Source organism: Mus caroli, chromosome 15 (genome assembly GCF_900094665.2).
Source record: "Mus caroli chromosome 15, CAROLI_EIJ_v1.1, whole genome shotgun sequence".
NCBI lineage: Eukaryota > Metazoa > Chordata > Mammalia > Rodentia > Muridae > Mus > Mus caroli.
The window spans coordinates 94597049-94619474 of NC_034584.1; the positions used below are offsets into that span (position 1 = coordinate 94597049).

The window sequence follows — 22426 nt, forward strand, 5'->3', positions numbered from 1 at the left end:
AGAACACAGAGCTACTGTAGCTGCCGTCTGGTTACTTATTTACCTGTCTGGACGAGCAGTTAGAACATAGAGCTACCATAGCTGCTCTCTGGCTACTTAGCTCTGGTGTGGAGCAGGGGCAACTCTTTGACCTCAAAATTAGCATCAGAAATGGTTGGTTCAAACTTACAGGCAAATTCTGAACATTGAGGAGTTTTGTTGAAATGAGCTGCCTCAGGAGGTACCATGATCTGTTGGCCATAGGTAGTATGGAAGTGGCTTTTTCTTGGCGATTCATGAAGGAATATATCTTGAGTATTTCTGGTCTGAAGATCTGAGATCTCAGATGTTCCCAAAGTGTTAAAATGGAGCTCCAAAAACTTTTAGATTCTAGGGTGTTTTGTATTTTGGGCTTCTGAATCAAGGATGCTTGGACAACAGAGTCCTTCGAAGACACACTAAGTGTGGAAATCCCTGGAATCTGGAATACTTGTGTTCCAGGTGTTCCACATAAAGGACACCTGCCTGCACACAGGTATCAGGTGAGCGTTGGGCAAGGAAAGGGTCATATTCTCAGTACTGCTGACTTTTGAACATGGTGATTTGGTGATGGGGGGGGTGGTAAGCTATGCATTTTAAAATGTTTAGCAGCATCTCTGCATCTACCACTTGATAATAGTGACGCCTTCCTAAGCTGGGACACTCCACAGCGGCGTCTCCAGATAGTATTGGTTAGTGAACCCTGAGAGATGAGACCCAGAGACAACTCTGGAAATGGACGTTTGTTTTGGGGGAGGGGTGCATTGTGTGGCATAGATTATTAGCATATGAGAAAAGAGTTCAAGGCCCGTGTAATCGGGCTGGTGGTTTTCTGTTACATTCCATTTTAGGGAGGCTTTTGGGGGTCCAGAATTTTCAGGATATTTGTGATGTTGGTAAGCTTGAAAATGCTGGCTGTTCTTTGTGACTTTTTTTCTGGGAGAGGCTCACGGGAGAGTGGGGAGCCTTAGACAAGGTCTGAGCAGAGGCATCCATCCTACACATGAGGAGCAGGTGACAGCCAGGCTTGACTGCAGTCAGGGCAGACCCAGAGGTCCTGCCCCTCCAAGCTGCTCTGTCCTGCTCCAGTCCGTGCAGCTGTGCTGGGGGAAATGACATGTTTCTGGGGGAGTTTGTTAATTCATCATGGCCTGAGTTCTGTCTTCTTTGTGTCCGAGGTGCAACTTGGCCAAGTTTCTTAACTTCACCATGCCTCATTTTATTGGTTTTAATTTTTAAAAGATTCCAGGGCTGGGAGGCGATGGCTCAGTTGGCAAAGTGCCCAAGGACCTGAGTCCACCCCCAAAACCCATTTAAAAAATGTGGTGTAGGGACATATGCTTATAATCCCTGGTGCCAGGGAGGCAGATACAGGTGGAATCCTGGAGTTTGCTGGCCAGCCAGCCTGCTCCCTCCCCCTGCACACACCCCCATACCACCCCCCACCCCACCCCCAGATAAGGTTTCTCTGTGTATTCTTATCTGTCAGAGAACTCACTCTGTAGACGGACTGGTCTTGAACTCAGTGATCCACCTGCCTCTGCCTCCCAAGTACTGGGATTAAAGGCCTGTGCCACCATGCTTGTTCAGTCAGCCTACTTGAGGAGTTCCAGGCCAGTGAAAGATCCTAACTGAAAAATTAGAGTAGATGGCTCTGTGGAACAACACCTGAATTTACTCTCTGGCCTCCACACTCAGACATATGCACCATATCTCCAGAGCAGGTTCTTCTTTCTCATCTGCAACCCTATGTGTCTTGGCCACTCCCTGTTGTAGCCCTGCCCCTCTCCACCTGCCACTTCTATTGTTTCCCCACCCCTATTCACTGGCGACTCCCATTGTCTCCCCACCCCATCCACTGGCCACTCCCACTGGCTCCCCACCCCATCCACTGGCATCTCCCTGTTGTCGCCCCCGCCCCTCTCCACTGGCCATTCCCATTGGCTCCCCACCCCTATCCACTGGCCACTCCCCATTGGCTCCCCACCCCTCTCCACTGGCCACTCCCAATTGTTGCCCCACCCCTGTCCATTGGCCATTCCCCATTATCTCCCCACTCCTCTCCATTGATCACTCCCTGTTGTCTTCCCACCCCCTCCACTGGCCACTCCCCTTCTCCATTGATCACTCCCATTGTCTCCCCGCCCCTCTCCACCTCTCTATTTTGTGTCTTTACAAAATGGCTCTTCTAAGAACCTCATATAAGAAGAGTCACAAAGCAGCATGCGTTTAGGGTCCACCCATGTCATATAAGGTGTCAGGCTGTTCTTTCTATTGTAAACAGATGCCATGTTGTCTGTCCCTGGACACTGGGATGTTTTCAGTTTTATGTGATTATGTGAAATGTTGCTGTAGTGCCAGGCTTTGTTTAATTTTTTTGGTTTTGGACAGTTGGGTTCTGTTTTCTGATGGCGATGGAAACTGAATCCCAATGCACTGAATTTATGCATTTGTTTCATTTGATGTGAAGTGGGAAAAAAAAAAAAAGGCTCGTTTGGTTTGGTTCACAGCGGTGCTTCCAGAGCGATGGGCACCAACTTGTGCTGAGTCCTGCTCTCTTTGGTTGATGCCGGTTTCTTTTACCTCTTTTACATTTCTCTGCCCTGATGGCGAATCAAAACCAAGCAATGACTAATAGATTTTTTTTTTTAATTTCTGCCACTTCATGTCCATCCCAGGACTGACCTTTTCCCAGTGTGTCCAGACATTTTCTGTGTGTCTCCAAGGCCTCAATAAAAGCTCTGACTTGTTCTAGTTCTCTGCAATGCCCTTCACTAAGGCTCACTGTCAACACTGTAAGATTGTTTCTTCTAACAGTCTGCTAATGGCAGCTTGCTACACATAGCCCCCCTGAGGTCCACAGAGCAGGAGTTTGACTCATCTGTCATTCAGAAAGACTACTGATAGCCCGAGGGGGAGAGTCAGATACAGTCGGCAAATTGTGTTACTTTGTTCCTGACTCCTGCTTAAACACCCAATCTCCCTCGCTCTGTGGGAAGGCATATTTTTGGCTGGCCCTTTTCTCTTTGTGCCGTGCCATCTGTCACAGGGGTCATTGCTTAGAACCTGGCTTCTTCCCGGCTGGAGCAGGTGGTCACAGCCAGTGGCTATTGACAGAGTTGGGCCTTTGGAGCTTACCAGTGTGCCCCCCTCCCCATGTTGCGAGTGTGGCCGTTACCCTTCAGAGGAAGAAGAGAAACCCTTCCTTGGGAAAAGGGAGTAATGCAAAGCTGATCTTGAATGGTTGATTTATTCTTGTGTTCCAACTACTTGACTCTTCTTGTCTGTCTGTCTGTCTGTCTGTCTGTAAGTCTGTTCCGCTGGACCCTCAGACGGGGTTGAAAGAATGCACAGAACACAAAGAAAGCAGTGTCTCTGGCAGTTCTGGCTAACATAATCGCTCAGAAGGCACTTGGCCTTTGCTGGAAGGAACAATCTTGCTGGAAGGACCCTGGTTTCAAAGTCTTATTTAAATGGAGTGTGTCTGCAGCTACTCGGGATTCGGGGCCTGACTCAGCCCAGCGCTGAGTCACTGAGCCGGCTTCATTCATGGATCATGTGCTTTCACACAGCTTGGTGGCAGAGGGGAGAGAATTACTATTTTCAAATGTTCCTTCCTGAGGTAGCATGGTCCAGAAGTGAGCCGAGAGACAGGATGCTGGAGTTCTATTCTTGGCCCAGCTATGCACCTTCAGCAAGATACAGCCCTGCCTCCCGCCATGTTAATGTGGAAGGATGGGAACCTAAGTTAAACCAGCAGGGAAGGGGAGAACAGAAGAGGTTTTTAAAAGGTTTTCTCAGAGAGATTTTGAGGAACCGGGCTCCCAAATCCCTGTCTCTCTGGTCCGCCAGTACATCGTTGCCATATGGTGCTCAAAAGACTTGGCGTGGGGAAATAGTGCAAGCTTGTCCACAGACATACTCAGCATCCTCAGACTCTGCTCTTTTCACACCCTCATGGTATCCCATAGTTCCTGCCCTGCGTGTGCACTGTGTGTGCATTTGTTCTAAAAAGCACTAATAGGAGCTGAGAAACTAAGGGTGCTTGCTGCCCAGCCTGATGACCTGAGCTGATCTCCAGAATCCACACGGTGGAAGGAGAGACCCAGTTCCCACGAGTTGTTCTCTGACCTCCACATGTATGTCATGGCTTGTGCATGAAACACACACACACACACACACATACACACACACACTAATCTTTTTCAGAGCAATGATTTAAAGGATAGATTAGTGCAAACATTAGTATATTTATATATTGCATAATCTAGCTTGCTGAAGCCAGCCTGACCCAGAGTCAGGTGTTACTGGTTTCTCGGGGCCTCCTTAGCTCTATGTGTTTGCATGCTCTGCCTTCCCTAGTTGGAAAGACTGCCACTTTATGTCTAAACTGAGAGCTGGGTGTGGTCCTGCCTCCCATCTCTCCTAATTCCCTGGAGAGGTGAAGTCTTTCCTACCAGGCTGTGTCGTCCTTCAGTTCACGGCACAACACTTCTTTTTCTGACACTTGAACCGCAGTGCTGAGGTGTCTCTGAACTTTGCTTACAGAGCTCTCTCATTTTTATTATGAAATATTTTCAGTGTGCAGATAAGCATAGAGAATAATTTATGCGCTTACTATTTTGAGGAATAAATAATTATAGGTATAACCCCACCTCCCCACCCCCAAGCACCATGTCTAATGAAACTCCTAGCCATTTTGAACAAACTTTTTTTTTTTTTTTTGACAAGGTCCTATTGCAGAAAACCTGATTCCCTGTATGTAGCGAGTGTGCTGTCCATGTCCTGTACATGCTGTCTGGTGACCTCGGGCAAACTGTTTCACGTCCCTGAGTTTTATGTTTCTCACCCGTACAGTGAGAATAATAACACCTGCCTGTCTGGTTTCTTTAGAAACAATGTGGCAATGTATGTGGTGCTCTGCAAAGCCCTGTCTTATGCATTGCGCTGGTCCTCTCTACAGACAGGTGACAGCAGTGACCCCAGGTTGTGGGGGAGGGTGCTGGGGATAGGCTGCTCAGGATGGCTGAGTCTCAGGGCTTTCTTAGCCTGTTGAAAGTCTACCTGTACTGTGCACGTGTGTGTGCATGGCATGTGTATGGTGTGTGTGTGTTGTGTATATATGTAGTGTGTGTGCGTGCATGGTGTGTATGGTGTGTATGTGTATGTGCATGGTGTATGTTTATGTATATGTGTAGTGTGTGTATATATATGTGTGTGGTGTATAGTATGTATGGTGTGTGTATGTGGTGTGTATGGTGTGTATATATATGGTGTGGGTGTGTGGTGTGTATGTGTGTGTGTGTGTGTATATATATATATATATATATATATGTGTGTGTGTGTGTGTGTGTATTTGTGTTTGGTGTGTAGTGTGTGTGGTGTGTATATGTAGGAGTCCAGAGATATCTGTTGTTTCTTACCACCACTTGGGTTGTTTTGTTTTGAGACAGGGTCTCCTATTGGTCTGACGCTTACTAATGCAGTTAGGCTAGCTGCCAGTGAGACTTTGAGATCTGTCCATCTCCACTCCCCAGCAAAGGATCACCAGGGCACACCACCATCTGTGTTAGCATTTGTTACTGCTGCTGCTGTTGGTTTTGAGTCCGAGGTTCTAGGGGGTCTCTGGCACTCATCTTCTGACACTGGCAACGTGTCGTCCTTTATTAACAGAGTTCCCCAGCCCTTGCTGTTTCCTCCCTTGAGCTGAGGAAGGCATTATCAGAACTGTAGAGGAAGACCTCTGCAGTGGTGCCTTATAGTTGGAGGAGGACATTGGGGTCAACTATAAATACAGTATAGGCAATTGGAAATGTACAGGGAAGGAACAATGTGGGGAACCAGCAGATAGAACGTTACAAGGAAGTATATCAGGAATAATGGAGAGTCTGGCCAAGCGGCCTGACAGGACCCTTGCTGTCACCTGGCAGATGGTGGAGGGGAGGAGCCTGGTCACATCAAGGGATGATCAGAATGAGGACAGGAAGCCTGGAGCTGACCTAGCAAGTTCTTTTGCTGAAACTGGTTTTTAGGGAAGTGCAAAGATGGATTTTACAGATAATTCAGAAGCCTAAAGTTTGGTTGAGCCATGAATCTTTGTTGCATGCTTGCGCAGGTCTAAGAGGAACTCTTCAAGTCAAAAGCAGAAGTTAAAGTGATTGACAGCTGCTGTGATGACTCACACCTGTTATCCCCACATTCAGAGACGCTAGGCTTGCAGAGGACAGGAGTTCAAGACCAGCCTGGGCCACATAAGGAGAAAACCAAAACCAAACCAAACCAAACCAACAACGAACCAGATGATAGCACATGCCATGTATATAAAACCCCCAAAGATGCTAATTATACTTTAGGACCAAGATCTCTTGGATATTCACACAAAAGAAACTTCCTCGAGCAGGCACAGGACAATCTGGGTGAGAATATCTGCAGTCACATGGCTGGTGACAGTGCATAACTGGTGGGGAACAGCAGTTTGCCAGGGGAGTGGATAAATAACAGTAGAGTCCGTGAGTAAGCCACCACCATACGAGAGTGCACAGGTTTGATGGAGGCGTGTCCTAAGAATTAAATGTCAGTCAGGGTTGGGCAGGAAACGATCGAATGAGCACTACTGTGTATCTATACAGCTTCAGGGAGTGTGGTGAGCATTGCCTGTGTTTCCTGCTTCTCCAGAGGCTGAGGGGGACTAGATTGGGGCAACATAGTAAGAGCCAAGACACACAGAAAGGCCCTTATACCACATATGGCTCATGTTGCTATGGTGATACCATACCAGTGAGAGAAGATGGGGGATTCAGGGTGGAGCTGCTATTTAGGACGTGGAGGTGGGCCAAATGGGAGACTGCTGGAGATCACTGTCTGCTTTGTTGGTCCTTGAACAATCCATAAAACGAATTAACAAAAATACTCGGAATAGGTGTGGAATGCAATTTAGTTTTTTACTGTGGTGTTTGTGGTACTGGGGAGAGGTCTCGGGGCCTTGCAGTCTGCCAGGCATGGCCTTCAGTGAGTTATGCTCTCTGTGGTCATCATTTTTAGAACTGGTGGTAAAGAGAGAGAATGAATAAATAAGGTAACAGATAGCCAGGCAGCGGTGGCGCACGCCTTTAATCCCAGCACTCTCAGAGGCAGAGGCAGGCGGATTTCTGAGTTTGAGGCCAGCCTGGTCTACAGAGTGAGTTCCAGGACAGCCAGGACTATACAGAGAAACCCTGTTTACAAACAAACAAACAAACAAACAAAAATATAAGGTAACAGCTCTGTAAATGTTAGATTTACAAATGATTCCTTTAATTTTTCTAGTTTTCTGTAATGAAATGTGTTGTTCTTACCACTAGGAAACATGGCAGTGTCTCTGTACACGTTCAGAAAACACCAAATTAGATAGCAGAGTAGCTCAGCTCCTCGGAGGTTTCCCTCCAGCCGGGAGGGACCCAAGAAATAATTCCTCGACTAGTAGTAATTTTCAGATTTTAATTCGGTGAGCGCTTTATAGTCCCGTTGCATTAGCTTCCTTTAATTTATTTAAATCTAATTTTAAATAAACGAGGGAGATTTATTTTATTAAACATTAAAATTAATAAAATAATTGCTAACTTAATAAGGAATGGGGGTTGGGGGGGACAGGAAAGGGGATATCATTTGAAATGTAAATAAAGAAAATATCCAATTAAAAAAAAACAAATATAATTAATAAAATTTTAATTTAAATATAGCTAGACCTAGAGGGAGAACTGCTAGGGTTTTTAAACACAAAGAATACTATTTCGGATTATGAAAAAAAAAAAATGTGAAAACAAACAGTTTGGAAGGCCAGCGGCCTGGGTGGCCAGTTACCTGTCTCCTTGTTCAGAGACACACAGTGCTCAGAGGCATGCGGGCTCGCCTGTGCTGCGCGCCTTATTCAGTGGGCTTCAGGACCGCGTGCTGGTGGAGCAGACCTCCTTCTCTTCCTTCCTGTGCTTCTGTTACAGAACGCCCCTAGACCCCGCCCCTAAATCTCCTGCCCCCTTAAATCTGCTGCCGCCCTTTAATACAGTTCCTCAGGTTGTGCTGACCCCCAGCTATAAAATTGTTTCGTTGCTACTTCACAACCGATTTTGCTGTTAAGAATCGTAATGTAAATACCTGACATACAGAATACGTGATGTGCGACCCCAGTGGGGTCATGACTCACAGATTGAGAACCGCTGTCCTTACCTCACTGTCTGCCTTAGGCTTGATTGGTAACTCACCTGCCTTCGCCCCCCGCCCCCACCCCGACGAGGGCAGGATGCAGAGGGTTTATACCATAGGAAGTGGCTCCCCTTACCTACACCTGTCCTGTAGATGGTGCTAGGAAATGGTCCATCGGTGACTGAAAACCCAGTGAATGAAAAGTCACATCTGAAGGGGACATTCTGGAAACTGAGTCATCCGATGGGAAATGTTAAAGCAGGTTTTCCACTCACTCACACTGTAATGGTGATTAGGGTCGGTGACAAGGTGTGAGTAATTCTCTTTGGAGCTCTTCTGGGAGGGATCGAGGCGCTGGGCTCTCACTGCCTGTGCCTGGAGCTCTTCCGTGAGGGACTGAGGTGCTGGCCTCTCGCCGCTGTGCCTGCTGGAAATATAAGTGAGGAAATGAAGGACTCGGGCAGGTCTGAGGTGAAGAGCGATGTCTACATTGTTTCTCTTTCCTTTGTCTTAAGTGTTATTTTTAAAATCTTACTTTAAATAGTGGGACCCATCTTCTCCTTTACTTCTTTCTTTTCTTCTCTCCCTCCCCTTGTCCAGTTTTTCTCCCTCTCCCTTCCTCCCTACTTCCTCCCGTTCCTTCCTCCCTTTCCCACTTCTTCTCTTCCTGCCTTCCATCCTACTTGCCTGGGGATTGAACCCAGAGCTTCTTGCTAAGCTTTAGCTGTGCCACAGAGCCACATTCCTAGCCTCTGGCAGTGTGTGTGAGTATGCATGCATGTGTGCATGTGTGCGAGTGTGTGTGTGTGGGTGGGTGTGTGAGGTGCATGCATGCATGTGTCTGGATGTGAGCGTGTGTGGGCATATGTGTGCATACATACATTGTGTAAATGTTTGTGTGCGTGTGTATGGGAGTGCAAGTGTGTATACATGTGTGTAGGGGCGTGCCTCAGTGTATGTGCCTGTGTGTGCTAGTGCATATGCATGCATGCATGTATGTGCATGCACATATGTGTGGGTGCATGAATGTGTATATAGGCCCAAGGTAAATGTCAGGTGTCTTCCTTAATCGGTCTCCACCTTATTTTTTGAGATACAATCTCTCACTGAGCCTGAGTTTACTGTTTGTCCAACAAGCCCACGTACCCTGCCATCCTCACCTCCCCACCTCCGGGACTACAAGTGTGTGGTGTTTCTTACATGGGCGCTGGGGGTCAAACTAGATCATCTCCCTAGTGCTGGCTTCAGAACTTTTCTCACAGGTAAACTCCCTGGATGCTGTTCTAACAATCCATTTTTATAGAATGTCTCATGTCACATGTAGATGTGTACATGTACATGTAGAGACATGTAGAAACATGTGGAAACATGTAGAATGGCTCACCTCACACTCCTGTTTGTGGTAAGGGTAAGTGAGCTTGCTGGATCAGCTCAGCAGTTTCTGTCTTCTGTCCAGCAGTCTCAGCGAAGGTGGCAGCTCCTGCTCAGGTGAGGCCGCTCCAGTTTGGTGACAACAGATAGCACATTGCCAAATCACTGTTCAGTTTTGATCATAGGGCAGCGGCTCTCAGCCTTCCTAATGCTGTGACCTTTTAATACAGTTCCTCATGCTGTGCTCACCCCTGACCGTAAAGCTAGTTTTGTCTCTACTTCATAATTAGTTTGTAATTTGTGTCTGTTATGAACCATAATGTAAATAGCTGTGCTTTTGAATAGTCTTCGGTGACTCCTGTGAAAGGGTGAAGGACCCAAAGGGCGAGAACCACCCTGATGAAGACTGGGCTGTGGTGGCGTGGAAAGGGAAAGGTCAGAAATGTGCGAGCCCTTATTGCCTTGGCTGTGGAAGATCTCAAAACTGTTGGATGTATCTCATTTTTCTTCCTCACAAGTAATGATAGGTAGAGTATTGTAGGGGAAAGGAGCACACAGTGCAGGGGTGAGGGTGTGCAGGGATGAGTGTGTGCAGGGGTGAGAGAGTGCAGGGGTGAGGGTGTGCAGGAGTGAGAGAGTGTAGGGGTGAGGGTGTGTAGGGGTGAGAGTGCAGGGGTGAGGGTGTACAGGGGTGAGAGAGTGCAGGGGTGAGGGTGTGCAAGGGTGGGAGAGAGTGTAGGGGTGAAAGGGTGCAGGGGTGGAGGGTGCAAGGGGAGAGTCTTTGTGACGCATAGGATCCAATCAGAGAATGCTGATGGGTAGGTCCTGAGTATTCATTCAGAACTGAGACTTCATTCAACAAGCAGTGAGAGTCTGGGGGCTCTGAGCAGAAGAGGATGGCTGCCATCAAGCCTGAGTTTGATCGTTGTTTCCAGTTGATTACTGTAGCCCGTGAGGCTCGCAGGCTGTGTCCACTCTGAGGGTTAGTCACCTGTCAGGTGGCTAACAGGTTAAACTCCACAGCAATCACAGGATCTCTGCTTTACTTTTCCTGAGATCACCGGCAACCTCTCCCTGGGTTGTGCTTCCCAGTGTCAGCTGCACTCCACTCCTCCTTCCACCATTATCTCATCTCCTCTCTTCCTGCCTGTCACTGCCAACTAGTGTCAACGGGGACGGGGACAGGGACGGAACTCTCTCTTCTGAGAAAAGAGATGGATCCGTGTGACTCTTCCCCCACTTTGTCACTGGCTGCTTGACACAAGGCAAGTCAGTTCACATCTGAAACCCCAGACACCTTTCTGTGAAGTTTGGATCCATCAGAACTTTGCTCCTTTAAAATTGCAAGTGAGGAAGAGACGGGAATAATGGACGAGAACTTTCTTTGTAAATGTTAAAGCGCTGTGCATACGTGAGGTCGCATTAATTTGTAGCCCCGGCAGCTGTCTGCAGGGGTTGTCACTCTGTCAGCTCAATCCTAAGATACTAACGGGACCAAAATCTTATTCAGCAAAGACCTACCCTGGTTTTATCTTTAAATTTCATTGATGATGGTGGTGGTGGTGGTGGTGGTGGTGGTGATGTATATGATAAGGGGGCAGTCACACACAAGGAGGTCAGGGGACAACTTTGTGGGTGGAGTCCATCCTCTTCTACCTTTATATGAGTTGTGTGGATTGAACTAAGGCTTGTGTGGCAAGCACCTTGACTTGCTGAGCCACCCTGACAGCCCTACCCTGAGTTTTTTAACTCTGACCATCACATTAGCTTGTGTGCTGCTGTGATTCGAGCAACGTATAGCCTGCCTCCTGTGCATTTTCCTGCAAGCTTTGTTCCTGGCAAATGCTGTCATCTGCTCATCATGGGAACTGAGGAGGAGAAAGCTCCCCCGACCCCCTGGTTAAGACCTCCTCAGTTTTTAATCTTTCCTTGAGTCACCTTGAGTACCACAGCAACTACTTGGGTGGCCCGTGCCAGTGCCTCCTGTCCAACCTTAGAAGCATGGCTTGGCTTCAGAACCTGGGCAGAGGGTAATCCTTGAGTCCCTGCTTATGGATCCCCTGAGATTACAGAGCTGGAGAGTACAGTCCTAGAGTTTGGTGGAACACGTGGCCTTTATGAGTTCTGACCCTGGGCCTCCTGGCCACACTGAAGGCTCAGTGGCCTGTAGACTTTGATCTGAAGCTAAATGATGCTGTAACGCCCTGTGGTTTGGACCCAGGCTCATTTTATGCCAGTGAAACAATGTATGTGACTTGAGAAGCAAAGCTGCCTTTCAGTTCTCCTGTGGTTATTAAGTAAGTCTCCGTCCATTTCTAGAGCCCCTCTGGAGTAGACAAGCTCTTGGCCTCAGTCATTCCCAGATCCTTCATGGTCTAGGAGAGGCTGTTTCTACTGGAACCCTCAGGGAAGGAGACCGTAGTGTTTCTTTCCTTTAAATACAGTGAAGCTGCCAGTACCTACTGCATTATGTTGTTGTGAGGATTTCTGGTAGTGTTTCTGAAGTACCTGGCACATGCTTTGTCGGTACCAAACTGACTTTGTGGACAGTGCTGAAACCACCTGCTCTCATGTGTATTGGCATCCATCTCAAGAGAACCTTCCCAGCCACCAGCCATGTAAGTGTTTCTCACTGAATTCTGGAGCAGAAAGGCCTAACTTTTGAACCATTTTGAACATTAGTTTAGCACATCTTGGTACTCCCTAAGAATGCCTTCAGAGCATCCTGAGAGGCATGGCCCTGTTTCAGCCAGAGAGAAATACTCTTGTCTGTTTTCTGTCTTATTTGAAGTGAAAAGGCCACTGAGAAGCACAATACAACTTATTACCCAGAAGTCTCCACAGCATGACTGACAGGTAACAGGATATGTCCCTGATGACTGACAGATCATGCTATAGGAGATGTGCCTGATGTCTGTTTCTGAATTCTTAAGTTTCTAGTGTTAGCCATGATACACATTAAGAACTGTTTGTTGAAGGGATGAATTCTTGGACCTGATCATGGTAAGGGCCAGTTAAATAGTACTAGACCATTGCTGTATGTGTCCATGCGTGCCTGGCTGTATCCTGCATGCCTGGTTGTATCCTCTATGTGTGCCTGGCTGTATCCTCCATGGGTGCCTGGCTGTATCCTCCATGTGTGCCTGTCTGTATCCTCCATGGGTGCCTGTCTGTATCTTCCATGTGTGCCTGGCTGTATCCTTCATGGGTGCCTATCTGTATCCTCCATGTGTACCTGGCTGTATCCTCCATGGGTGCCTGTCTGTATCCTCCATGCGTGCCTGGCTATATCCTCCAGACATGCCTGGCTGTATCTTCCATGTTTACCTGTCTGTATCCTCCATGTGTGGCTATATCTTCCATGTGTGCCTGTCTGTATCCTCCATGTGTACCTGTCTGTATCCTCCATGCATGCCTGTCTGTATCCTCCATGGGTGCCTGTCTGTATCCTCCATGGGTGCCTGTCTGTATCCTCCATGTGTACCTGGCTGTATCCTCCATGTGTGCCTATCTGTATCCTCCATGGGTGCCTGACTGTATCCTCCATGAGTGCCTATCTGTATCCTTCATGTATGCCTATCTGTATCCTCCATGTGTACCTGTCTGTATCCTCCATGTGTGCCTGTCTGTATCCTCTATGTGTGCCTGGCTGTATCCTCCATGTGTGCCTATCTGTATCCTCCATGGGTGCCTGACTGTATCCTCCATGGGTGCCTATCTGTATCCTTCATGTGTGCCTATCTGTATCCTCCATGTGTACCTGGCTGTATCCTCCATGGGTGCCTGTCTGTATCCTCCATGGGTGCCTATCTGTATCCTTCATGTGTGCCTGGCTGTATCCTCCATGCATGCCTGTCTGTATCCTCCATGTGTACCTGGCTGTATCCTCCAGGCATGCATGATCCAGCCTTTATTCAATTCACGGTTCTTTTACTGAGTTACGTCATTGCTTTTTCTCCCTTAGGCCTCTATGTTTTGGAATTGGTAATCTCTCCACAGAAGCCAGCTGTGTTAATATGCCAGAGACTAGACAGCTAGTTAGTTTAGTGTCCTGGACTCAGGAATGGAATGGTTAGGAGTGGTAGGTCAGTAAAGGGTTAACCAGACAGGCATGAGTCTCATTGTGTGGTCTTGAGGGCACCAACATGGGATAATGGCACTAGCCACCTGAGAGGGATGTTGGAGGATGAAAAAATGGGTATAACAGGACTACTAACAGGCTCTCGGGTGTACGTGCTTGGGCCAGGGAAACACACATTTAATCACAGCACTTGAGAGTCAGAGGCAGGTGGATCTCTTTGAGTTAGAAGCCAGCCTGGTTTATGTGGAGAACACCAGGACAGCTGGGGCTATTTAGGGAGAACCCTCAGCAGAAACCAAAACGAGTTCAGATCCCAGCACACACATAAAGAGCGAGGCGTGGTCGTGCATAGCACCTGTAACCATCCCGCACTGTGTGGGGTGGTCAGCCACTGGAGAGTCACTGGGGCTCCCCAGCCAACAGCCTAGCTCCAGGTTTTGTGAGAGACCCTGTCTCGGGGGGGGGGTACGGAGGGGGGGAGGGTAAGGCTGAAACAGAACTAGCTATGGAAGTGGAAAGCCTGACAAGAGAAACAGCTGGGCTCTGGTCAGCACGCGCGCGCGGGAAGAGTTAGCGATCAGAGGCTCTCCGCTTCTTTTCACTTTAGCTTCTTCAGCTTCAGTTCGGCCCAGGAATTCCTTGCATTGCGACAGCGAGGCACTTCCTGATTTGGTCCTGCCCTCTCATTCTGTGAAAAGGCATCGGAGGTGGTTTTGCCTTGCACTAGGTTACTGCCCAACTTTCCGATGCACTATTGCTGTGGATTTCATACCTGGGAAAGAAACGTCAGTTAACAGGTACCCATGCTCCTAAATGGACCACAGTGTTTAGAAAGTTGTAACTCTCCTGTCTAATGAGATGGCTCTTGAGCCAGAGTGAGACCCGCTTGTGGCTTGTGCCGAGTGTCCTATGCCGAGCTGTGGTGGGAGGGAGGATGTAGCTGTACTCACGAACAAAGATAATCCTAGTTATAACGGAGGGGGAATCAGTATACCTGGAGATTTCTGTTCTGTTCCTCTGCAGTTCGTCAGCTTGAATCCACGGAGTGTGGTTGGATTAGATCACTCTTCTGACTGAAATGCAAAGGTTCAAGTTTTGCTTCAGCTTAAAAAGACTTAAGTAGTGAAGAGAATAGAGCTGTGTAGGATGCAGGAGCACAGGCATGCCACAAATTTCGGGTCGGCCATGTTACGCACATGCGCACAGGTGTTTAAAGGCCAAAGTTCCTCATTGCTTTCTTCCTCTGGTTTTTTTTTTTTTTCACCTTTTTAATCTTTTTTTTTTTTTAATTATCTGTTTTGTGTGTGCATGTTCATGTGCTTCAGTATGTGAAGGTCAGAGACAACTTGGAGGGAGTCTGTTCCAGGCTTCCGTTGTGTGGGTCCCCGTTACTGAACTGAGGTCATTAAGCTTGGCGAGAAGTGCCTTTGCTCACTGAGGCTCGTATCTGGCCCCATCTTACTTTTTGACGCAGGTTCTCTCACTAAAACTGTACTCAACCTGTTGGTTAGAGTGGTTGGTGAATGAGCTCCGGTGAGCCACCTGTCTCTGCCTTCACAGTCCTGGGACCTTAAGCGTGGCCGATGCCCCCAGCTTTTATGACAGTGCCAGGACCAAACTGAGGTCCCTTACACTTGTGTAGCAAGAGTTCCCGTGACTGACACATATTCCCAGCCCCATAAATAGGACGATGAATTCCTACCGAGAATCTTAACATTTTTAGGTCAAAACATCCGAGTACCAAATGTACTTCTATTGGATGCTTAAGTGCTTTCTAAGTGTCTCCTGACAGTTACAGGTCATGGGCGTGCACTTAGCTCTGTGTTAGGATTCTTTCAAAGAATTCCATAGGCAGATGTCAAGGCTTCTTCAGGAAGATGCGCATTTTTAGGTATCCCAGAGTAACTGTCTTAAAAGGATCCGAACAGACCAGCTGTTGGGAATAAGGGGCACTTGATGAGCTCTGGGGAAATGGTGGGAGGCGGAGGAGGAAGAACAAGCTTTAGTAGTGGGCTCACTGGGTGGGAAGGAAGCAGTGGGTGAGCAGAGCTCCTGGGGAAGATGGCCTTCCAGCCTGGTAAGAGAACCCAGCTTTTATGGAGAGGCTTTAGGGGAAAAAAAGTTTAAAATGATTAAAATTAAGTTCTGACAAAATTGTTTCGTTTCAGTTCTAGAACTGTTAAATATCTCCAAAAATGAAATCTGTAAGACAGAAAGAAAATTGGCGTGCTCACATCTAGTTGTCACTGGAAGGAGGAGGAGCCTGGGGAGCGGGGACAGTGTAAACCGTCCATCTGGCCGCGTTTCTTTCTCCTACCCGAGGAGCCGCCCACCTTCCTCCCATGCGGGGCCACTCCTCTGGCTGATTCCATGAGCTCACAGCAGATGCACAGAGCTGGCTCACCGACAGGCCTGAATACAGCTTCAGTTCTCCTGCGACCATTTCTCTCCCTTTGGTTCTAGCTAAACCTCATCTGAGCTTCAGAACCACGTGGCTGGCTGCCTGTCTGGCATCCCCGTTAGGATGCGTCAAAGCGCCTCAGCCTAGGCCTGTTCAAAGTGAAGCCGTTTAAGCTCCAGAGCTGTATGTCACGTCACATTCCTGTGTTACCGAGTTTCACTACCTCCTACCCATTTGCCCATGACAGAAAGTGGGGCGTTTTTCCTAGTCTCCTGCCTTCTTACCCTCAGTCAGCTGGCCTGCTCAACATGCCATCCAACTGGTGCTACCTGGTCCAGGCTGTCACCGTCTCTACCTGACTCGCCATACAGCTTCTGCCTGGCTCACCTCTAACCCTGTTCCTGCTCCCCTCATGTAGTCTAGGTATTATTGTTGGGAACTCAGATATTGTCTAAACAAAGCTCGTTAAACTTTGGGTCACAGCTTCACTTGAGCCTGAATGAGGAGGCCCTGAAAAAATATTTGTCCTTACACCCACAGAGAAGTATAGTCCTTACCCCTCATCAAAGAAATTCTTCTTGCAACAGATGGAGACCATGACAGAAAACCACACCAGTCCAAAGGCAGAGTTGCAGAGCTGAGTCCTAACTGACATATCTACAACATAGCTTCTGCACCGAAGGCCCAGGGATCATTGCAAGAGAGTTAGTGGAAAGACTGTCAAAGAAAAGGGACAGGGAGTTTACTGTAATTGTGTCTCCTAGTCATGCCAGCAGGTACACACAGTAAGTCTCACCAACATGGCTGCCTAAACATGAATTGGAAATAGGCGTGCCCAAGTGGGTGGGGAGAGACCATGAGGCCTCACCCCTACACACAGGACCACAGGCAGCCAAGGAATGATGAGAACAGGGGAGACAGTCTTCCCTGGGCAGAGGACATAAATCGTCTATCCAATACCAAAAGGTCAGACCTGAGAACACAAGTAACCTTTATACAGACTGAGCAGGTTATAGTTAGGAATGTGTGTGTACACACACACACACACACATCTCTCTCTCTCTTTCTCTCTCTCTCTATATATATATGTGTGTGTGTATATATATATATATATATATTCACTCTCTCTCTATATGTGTGTGTGTGTATATATATATACATATATATATATATATATATTCACATGTGCATATAACAACAGCTAATAGAAAAAGAGGCCAAGAGAGCAAGAAGGGGTGAATAGGAGGGGAGTTTGGAGAGAAGAAAAGGAAGGGGAAATGAGGTAATTGTATTACAATATCAATTTTTAAAAATAGTCAACAGTGAAAAGATTTCTGAACGCACAAATCAAAATCTAATTCAAAACAAACACCTAATGGGTTCAAGCTGTCACCTGGCGTGACATCACTGCGGCCTTCATTCTTAACAGAACACATGTGCTGTACTGGGGGGCGCCAGAGGGGGGCGCCTGCAGTGCAGCGCCAGAGGAGGGTGTCCACAGTGCAGCACCTCCCCACAGGGGAGGGGGCAGCGTCTGCAGTGCAGCGCCCCGCTCAGGGTGGGATGGAGGGTAGGGGAGGAACCTGCAGAGTAGTACCAGAGGGACAGGGCGGCGCCTGCAGTGCAGTACCAGCTCACCAGCCAGCTCCGAGTGGGTTGGGGGAGGGGGGGAGGCCCCTGCAGTGCCTAAGCTCAGATTCAAACATCGTGTTTGAAGCTGCAGTTATTATTCTGTTTGTCGGTTCTCTGGTCTGGTAGAACCAGAATGATTTTCACAGAAAGTCGTTTTAACAGTTTACTGTATTGTTCCTCGGCTTGTAGCAAAACGGTGTGGAGCCAGCCCCTCCTCCTTAGCTTTCATCACCAATAAACAGTAAATTACGTGCACGCCAGAGTTGTTTCTTTACAGTCTAAGAGTGAAAGCTTCACTGATGGGCCTATCCTGTCTACCTCCTCCTGGGGTCCTATAAAAATTTCTTGAGAGGAAAAAGAGAATTTCTTGAGTAGACAAGTTTGTGAAGCCCTGAAGTAGGCCATGGCTGCCCTCTTAAAGCCTGAGGTCTGCTTCTCACTTTCAGGATAAAACAAGATGGCCTCTCATGCCAGCAGGGCTCAGCCTTCCTGGTGTGGCTTTCTGAGTCTACTCAGGATTTTCAAAGTACCTCCATTGCTTGACCTCCCCTCCTCCCACCCTCAACTCCCATGCTAGCAGCCTTAGTGGATGCTGCCTGTTCCAGGAGGCCTACCTTGATCCTGCTAAACCAGGCTAGGTGTTCTGCTTTTGTGAGTCTGTAAAAGCTTGCTTTACTTTATTGGAGAGTTTAGCCTGCTGTGATTCGCCCATCTACCTACCCTTTACCCAGAAGACTGCCAGGTCCCTTGTGGGCCATAGTGACAATCTTGTTCATCAGAGCATAGTGCTGGTGTGTTAGAAACTCCTCTGACACATGGAACTATAACACGTGTAAGACATTCCTATAACCTGTGTAAGTAACTCCTGTACTACGTGTAAGTAGACTCATAGACTCTTATAGCACTTACCTCTTCGTTTCTCGTTTCTCCCACTTGCATGCTCTCAAGGCTCATTCGTTCTTTGGTACACGTTAACTTTCCTTTTACTTTTAAGGTTGCATAGTATTTCATTTTATGTACACACCACATCTTATATATCCAGTTCCTGGTCATTTGGGCTGTTTGACAACTCTAATAATGCTGCCGAGAATATCTTTTTGAGTTACTGCTTTCAGTTGGTGATATATAGTAATAGGTGGTAATTCCTGAGGATTCCTGAGTTGGGAAGAACTGCTGTGCTCTTCTGTAAAGCTGAGGTTCCTCTGTAAAGATATACAGCTTTATGTTCCAATCAGGCTTGTGCCAGGGCTCCAGCTAGTTAGTTAGTTAGTTAGTTTTGTGTGTTGAGGTAACAAATGCTAGAAAGATGATAAATATACATGTATATGTATGTATGTAGCAGGCACATGCATGTGCCATGATATGTGTGTGGGTCTCAGATGACAGCATCTTGGAGTCAGTTAGCTTCTGCTAGCTTGTGGGGGCGGGGGCCAGAGTCAGGCAGTGTTCGAGCACCCCTACTCCCAAGCTGTCTCAGCAGTCCTTTCGGTTTCTCAACGGCCACCTCAGCCTGTCAATCTCTAGCTCCTTGTTGCTGGCTGTGTTCCTGTGTTAGCCATCCGACTAGCCATTTCCTTCAGGTGTGTGCCTTGTAAACACGTTTTTCTGTCCTGTGACTTGCCTTCTCAATCTCTTGATACGGTCATATAAAGCACAAGGTGGTTTGATTTAATTAGGGCTTTTTTTGCATGTGTCTCTGTGTGGCACACATTTGCATGTGTGCCTGTTCACGTGTGCGTGGGCATATCTGTGTGTAGGTATACATGCACATGTGTGAAGGCGCATGACTGATGACAAGACTCTTTCTCTGTTGCTCCCCACCTCATTCACAGAGACTGGCTCTCTTGCTGAGCCCAAAGTTCCTTCTGGCTAGACCAGACTGAAACACAGCTTGCTCCAGGGATCCTGTGTCCTGGCCTTCCTAGCATTGGGATTAAAAGGCAGATTGACATGTCCACCTGGCATTTGTGTGAGTGTTGGGGATCTGAACCCTGGTCCTTTGAACCTTGTCATGGTTTAAATTTGCTTGGCTCAGGGAGTGGCACTACTTGGAGGTGTGGCCTTGTTGGAGTAGGTGTGTCACTGTGGGCTTGGGCTTAAGCCCCTCACCCTAGCTGCCTGGAAGTGAGTCTTCCACTAGCAGCCTTCAGATGAAGCTGTAGAACTCTAAGCTCCTCCTGTGCCATGCCTGCCTGGATGCTGCCCTGCTCCCCCTTGTTGATAATGGAATGAGCCTCTGAACCTATAAGCCAGCCCTAATTAAATGTTGTCCTTTATAAGACTTGCCTTGGTCATGGTGTCTGTTCACAGCAGTAAAACCCTAACTAAGACAAACTCAAGGCTTACAAATAACTCCCTGGCCATGTTTTCTTCTGAGTTTCATAGTTTTTTATTCTTTTATTTAGGCACTGGTTCATTTTTGAGTTAATGTTGCAGGTACTATAAAACCAGCTTCCTTCTTTTACGTGTGTGTGTGTGTGTGTGTGTCAGTGTGTCATACATCATGTGTCCTGCACTGTGTATCTATAGGACTGTCCTTGCTCGGTTGACCTGTCTTGGCATCTTTGTTGAAAATCCCTTGACTACATAGCAGAGGCTTTTTGTCCAGACTCTGCCTGTTGGTCTATATGGTTGTCTCTAGGTCAATACCAACATTTTGATGACTCCATATTTGTAATTAATTTTTATACCGAGTATATGAGTCGTGAGACTTTGTGTTTCTCTTTCAAGTCTGAGACAAGTTTGATTTTATTTCTTTTTCGCAGTGCCAGGGACTTAGTTAATGGGTTGTGTTTCTCTACACAGAACAAACAAGTCTGATGCTGTTTATTTGTTTATTTATTTTGGAAACAGGATCTTGCTATGCAATTCAGACTAACCTTGAACTCACTGTGTAACTTATGCCGGTCTCCTTTTTTTTCTTAAAAAAAATATTTTTATTCTTTGAGAATTTCATGCATGTATACAATATTTTGGTCATCCTCTCTCCTCCCCCTAACTCCTCCCAGATTACCCCCACCTCCCAACCCCTCCAACATTGTGTTTAGTCTGGTCTTGAGTGCTCCATCCTACTGCCTCAGCCTTCTGAGAATGCCATCAGGCTCACTGGTAACTGTTAACTTGGTGCTGTTCCCAGTGTATTTCTTATGTACCCTTGCCTAGAGTCCCTGTACTGACTGCTTGCTAGCCTGCACTGACTTCTCACTAGCCTGCACTAGCTGCTTGGTAGCCTGCACTGGCTGCTCACTAGCCTGCACTGGCTGCTCACTAGCCTGCACTGACTGCTCACTAGCCTGCACTGGCTGCTTGCTAGCCTGCACTGGCTGCTCGCTAGCCAGCAGACTCCCATTCTGTTCCTGTGCTAACTTCTCTTCAGCCATTTTCTGTGTCTTCCCGCCTTATTCTCCCACACGGGCCCGATTTCAGAGAGTACTAAAATCTTAAACCTCTTGGATGACCAAGAGAAGAGAGCACTAGCTATCTATTGTCCCAAATTTTTTGAGTCTAGTTCAGTCTTTCTTGAAACTCTCAGGAAAACTCTGAGGGCCAAGAGCCTCTGTCACTGTCCCTTCATTATCTGGAGCAGGGTGGGGACAGGGCAGAAATGAGCAGCTGAGACAGCAGCACTGTGAGCAGAGGCATTGACACAACATGCTCTGTGAACATGGTAGTCTGGCTCACCTCGGAACAGCATGCCCAGACACAGTGAAGTCTGAGGATCACTTTGACCCTCCCCGGGCTCTTTCATTTTTATGGTACCAAGGATCAAAACCTGGGCTCAGCATGCCAGGCAAGTTGTCCGAACCATACCTCTGGCTCCCAGCAAACTCAGCTGACTGTTGCTGTAGACCAGGAGACTTGATGATAATAGTTGGTCAACACTTGTTTGTGTCATTGTTACATGTGATAATAAGTCTGTGAACACTTAATCTGTTTGTTACATTGTTTGTTGGTTGGTTGGTTTTTCGAGACAGGGTTTCTCTGTGTAGCCCTGGCTGTCCTGAAACTCACGTTGTAGACCAGGCTGGCCTCGAACTCAGAAATCCACCTGCCTCTGCCTCCAGAGTGCTGGAATTAAAAGCGTGAGCCACCACTGCCCGGCTGTTTGTTACATTGTTACATGTAATGTGTGTGATGGTAAATGCACAGAATGGGGAGATACACAATTTACTGCAGAGGGAAAAATTCCTAACACGAGACAGCTAGTGCTCCACTAGGACGTAACTACCACAGCAATGGGAGTGACTGGCAAATCACAGCAGTTGGGCAGAATGTGGTACAATTAACACAGTTAATTTTTTACACTCATGATTTAATAGGAGGCTGCAAAAGCCTGTGTTCACAGGCTTTGATAAGTTTAAATTTTTGACATAGGCCTGCACATATTTTATGTAGCAAATGATCAGACAGAACTTTTATATACACATCTTTTAATGCATTCACAACACACCCTGCTTTTCATTCATTTAAAAAAAAATGATTCTGCCCACTAGGTGTATCTGTTCAAACTGTCAAAAAATCTGCATGTAAGTGGATTTGTATAGTTCAGGCTGCCATTGTTTAAAGGTCAAGTGTATGCTAGAGAGTGCTGGCTCTCCTTCCCTGCCTGATAGCCCTCCCTCCCTCCAGGCATTCTGGTCCTTCTTACCCTCCCAGAGGATAAGAAGGCCCTTTCCTCCCAACCCCTTTCCTCCCAATGTACCCCTCCCACATCCCACATCCCCCCCCAACCCCTCGCTTGCTGG

At 47.4% G+C, this 22426-nt stretch overlaps 1 protein-coding gene across 2 annotated transcripts in view; it reads left to right on the forward strand.

Annotated features, from left to right (window-relative positions):
* Scn8a (sodium voltage-gated channel alpha subunit 8) overlaps positions 1–22426 on the forward strand; it is a 170548-nt gene that overhangs the window by 35799 nt on the left and 112323 nt on the right. The window lies entirely within an intron of this gene.